The sequence below is a fragment of the Mus caroli genome, chromosome 6 (assembly GCF_900094665.2).
Source record: "Mus caroli chromosome 6, CAROLI_EIJ_v1.1, whole genome shotgun sequence".
Classification (NCBI taxonomy): Eukaryota; Metazoa; Chordata; class Mammalia; order Rodentia; family Muridae; genus Mus; species Mus caroli.
This window is the reverse complement of record NC_034575.1, coordinates 11,168,993-11,173,768: the sequence shown is the minus strand read 5'-3', so window position 1 is coordinate 11,173,768 and position 4,776 is coordinate 11,168,993. Positions and strand designations below refer to the sequence as shown.

General features: G+C 35.1%; 1 protein-coding gene across 1 annotated transcript in view; it reads right to left on the bottom strand.

The window, feature by feature from the left end:
- Positions 1 to 1,780: 1,780 nt before the first annotated feature.
- The window catches only part of Foxp2 (forkhead box P2), a 520,673-nt gene continuing 517,677 nt past the window's right edge, over positions 1,781 to 4,776 (bottom strand). Inside the window, exon 21 of the mRNA XM_021164323.2 lies at positions 1,781 to 4,776. This exon is cut by the window's right edge and continues 1,172 nt beyond it. The gene's annotated coding sequence lies outside the window, so the exon portion shown is untranslated.

The following is a 4,776-nucleotide window of genomic DNA, read 5'->3' as shown; positions in this document are numbered from 1 at the left end:
AGTTATTTCAAGCAACAGACTAAGGGCTAGAGAGATGGCTCAGAGGTTGAAGAGCACTGGATGCCCTTGTTACAGGACCTGGGTTGTATTCCTAGCATCTGCACGGTATTTCTCAACTATATGTGGTGCCAGTTTCAGGATATCTAAATCTCTTCTGGGCTCTGAGGGTGTGTACACATGGTGGTGCACAGATATCCAGGCAAACACACACACACACACATGCAAAACAGAAATTAAAAGGGAGAGAAGGGAGAACTATTATTTGAAAGATTGGAGTGAATGTTCACAGCAATGTTTCTCATCAAAAAGCATACCTTGGCTTTAAGGCATGCTTTGGTTTATTATGTTTGTCTGTGTGGCCATGTGTGTATTGACTTATATCAGAGTCACCTATAAGTTGAAAACTTTCCATAATACAAAACCCTTAACTCAGCTCTGGTTTACACTGTCCTGTCCATTATACAGTGTTTTATTTTATTCTGGTCTGATGGTGACTAGACCAAGGACTGTGTCAGATTCCCAGTGAAGCCAATTTTTACTTTCTCTGATTACCTATTCTTTTGAAGTAATTTTGTAAATCTTCATAGAGTTTTCTTTCAAGTTTAAAAACTAAGTAATAATTTGAAGATGCAGCTGAGATGTTTTTCTCCAGCCTTCCAATATTAGGATTGGTCTAAATCCAATTTCCTACAAGATATGCAACCATAGGAATAGATGACAATAAGGGCTGCTTAACCTTTACTGTTTCTGTCCCTGGAATTTGTGTGACTTACCACTGTAACTGGAGTGTGTTTAGTTATATTCTATATTATCCTTAACTTAAAATTTTGAAAGTAACTTGTGACCAACACTTTAAAAGCATTTTAATCCTATCTGACCACACAAAATATATCTCTGCAGCATAGTGTGTGTATCTATAAGATAACATGAGTTTGAACATAGAGCTAAATACAAAGTGTTTGCCAAATCAGCCTTGCTTCTTTTTTATACTGTTAGTTTTAATCCCTCAGTAATGTTCTATGTATTAAAATATAGAAAGCCCCAGCACTTTACTCTTATTATATCATCATTAGTCATTTAACAGAATACACTGGACAGGGAAAGTTAATATCCATTTACTTCCAACTAATCATTATGAAAAAAAAATGAGTTTTAAGGTTCAAGAAAATGTATCTCACATTCAAATTTAGTTTGAAACAATTCTTATCCTGTGAACAGCATGTCAGTTAAGTTACCCTTTCACTGGGATGGCAGAAAGTATTAAATTATACATAAAATAAAAGTATACTCAACACATTTATGTTCCATTTTACTTTCCAAACATTTCTCTGCTGAGTTTATAAGTTTCTGGGGTTTTCCCTAAAAAGGTCTTGTATTTATCCCCAGAATCTTACAGAACTATTGAAAACTTGTGTCCACTATTCCTGTGCATTCTCTAAATAGTGATCATATGTCATGAGTGCGATCAATGTCTGTGTGTGTGTGTGTGTGCACATGTATGCTCATGTACATAGGGTTTATGAAATAAAAAAAGAAATGCTCATCTATGTTTTGAGATTTGACATTAACAACCCTGAGGTCTATTAGAATAAAAACAGGAAAGTAAACAACAAAGACTACTAGAGAACACATTTGAACCCAAGGATAATTATTAACGGATGTATCTGACAAACAGCTAAAACCTTTATTGGCTACCTTTAGGTATGATCTATTCTAGGATTCCTCAGTTCCTAGGAGTTTATATTGAAACAAACTGCAGGGCATGGGCACACAACTTTATGACTTGTCTCCAGTATGGAAGAACGACCTCTCAAACAGAATACAATCCTAGTGGTTATAAATGGGTCAAAAAGACTTAGATCTTTTTTTATTTGTACTTCAGAAATGTAACCAACTGAATGAAATGGTTTCATATACATTTTTTTTTACATCCAGCAGAAGTGAGACACTGTTCATACATTAATTCTAAAGAAAAATGTACACCCCTCTTTTCTGTTAAGTAAGATTAGTCAAGTGTTCTTAGACGGAGAGGGAAAAAGCCCCTTTCATTGCAACTTGAATGAATGAAGCAACAAGAGTAAGGTTTTTTTCAATAGCTAATATGTCAGTGAAGTTACTGTCCAGGAGTGTGTTAATATTAACATGAGTAGTAGGAGGTCTTACAAATTCTCAAAAAAATGTAAACGCCCAATTTCAAAACTTTACAAAATAGTCTATTGGATGTTGCAACTGAATCTGCCCAGGGACATTAAAGTCCAGGACCATTTGTTTTAAGTGAACTTCTGTAGCTCCATTCCTAGCTGGCTGTTCTTCGATTCCCTAATCACACAGAAATGCATTCCTATGAAGTCAAGCAGCTGTAGACACAGAATGCTGATGACGATTCTCTTTATCTGCCTCATCTGAAGAAAAGCCAGTTAGTGGTAATTCTACCAAATACTTGTAACAGTCACATGAAATTTTAATTGATTTTCAAACAATACAATGGTGCCATGAATCCAACACATAGAATATAAGTCTTAAGCCCACTAGGTTTAAGCAATTGTGTCTCTGTAGACTAAAACTATGTAAAATAGAATCTGGTAACTCCCTGGTGTTAGAGGTAGGCAGTTTTCTTTCAAATCCTAGGTTTGGTCCTTTATTTTATTCAGCAGTGAAAGCCATGAATACAGAACAAATAACAGCTGTTACAATTCTCAACCATGACTTCTAACGTCAGAGAATTCAAAGTATGAACATAGTACACAGTAATGAAAAGTATCAAAAATTAGTTTACCTCAAAGAAGATAAATAAAACAGGTATATCCCACCAATACATAAACAGATGTTTGTGCTACAGTTAAAATTTGCTGTATACAAAAGATCATAGTCCCCATAATCAGCTTATGGTAGAAGCAAGAATACATGAGCCATTTAAATTGTCAGACATTATGCTTTATAAGGTATGCACAGAAGTTCAAGCAATAAATACATACATTAGTTCAAAGCCTTACAATAGCTACGCAAAGCAGATGCAGAAAAGCAGGTTTGCTATTACTAGCAAGCAATGATAGAAGAGTAAAAATCCATGAAATGCATTAAAGCAACATTTTTCTTAGAAAAAGTCTGGTCATTTTATGGGTCCACCAACATTTTTACATAATATGCACAATTATCAAAATACAGACCAAGCATTTCAGAAAACTCCAAAAAACCTAAAATCTATTTTCAAAGCAATTGCAGTTTTGGAGGTTTTTCTGGTATAATGTGCAAGCAGCTATTTTTTAAAATTGTATTCATATAAAACCCATGCAAAACTCTACAGGTATATGCATTCTGTGGCTGAGACTTCCTTTCAAAAGTTTTGAAACTGAGGTATGCATACTTTAGCATTGTAGTCTTAGGCCACCCTCCCGATGGAAAAACTCTCCAAGTTACTTCCAGTCCATCAAAGCTTTTTGAACATGCACCCGAAAGACTCGTTTCCCTTTCAGATTATCCCTACAGCAGTATCCTAGACATCAGAGAACCATCCTTCAGAATACCAATCTCGCCTTTGATACCACATCAATAACTTCCGGTTCGTTGATCATGACCCAAAGACAAACATAATGAAAAGTAGCAGGTACTGTGACGTTCTCATGTTTCATGCAATCTGCCGTAATTGTTCTAGCTTTTTTCTCTTTTATTTTTTCTTGTTTTTTTTTCCTTTTTTTCTTTTTTTTTTTTCTTTTTTCTTTTTTGCAGAGGTAGAAGCTTTCAGAAAGCCTTTTGGGTAAGTGGGAAAACCCTTTGAAAGCCGTTATGTCCTTCTATTTGGTGTGATAGATGACTGGGTATCTCTCTAACTCTATTTGCTGACTTCAGCAAAGGATAAACATTGAGCTTAGTTTGCAAGAACCGGCTCCATCACATGGAACCGGGACATTTGTTAAGCTCTAGCAGCCACCTTCTGTCAAAACTGTTTGTAAAGCAATAACCATAATCAGGTTATGAGGTCCCTTGGTTGGGGGAAAAAGTATTATCAAGACTTGGCACAGCACATGAAAAGCAACACGTAAAGTCTCTAGGTTTTAAGCAAACATCTGACTATGCTAACTTCAACTACACCATAACGTCTTATCATAGTTTTGGGGTTTAGAGTTGTCAAGAAAATCAGCATTCCAACAATTTGGCCTGCACAAGTCTTTGAAGGGAGTGTGTTAGTGTTCATATCCCGTATAAGCAGAGGCAGAATTATATGTAACTTTGGTTTGACTGAAAATAAATACCATGGGCTACACTTGCTATAATCTTTGCTTTCAGTGTAAAAACTCAGCTAGATCACTTTAAAATCAATAGGAAATTAATTTTTGGCTTTACTAGACCGTTTATGTTTGGTTCCTACTTTTTGTTTTTTGTTTTTTTTTTGTTTTTTGTTTTTTTTATTATAACTTAAGACTATAAAAAAATAGTACACAACAGAGATTAAGACCATACAAGACATGTACTTCTAACAACATGAACTCACCACCAAAAAGATGGGGAAAACAAAAACGCAATGTACTATATATATAACAATACGCAATCTGCATTTGCATCAAGAACATAATTGTTTTGGTCAGTGATCCACATTTGTTGCTTTCTAGAGTGTCATAACTTCCACTGCAGATTTTGTCCTCACCTCTGTCTTTAATGAAAGCAAATCTTCATTGCATTTAGATGGACTTTTGGCCTCAGAAGATTACTCTGTGACTGAATGAACTCTTAGTGGTGGGTTGTTTTTGTTTTTGTTTTGTCATATTCGTTTCTTTGTTT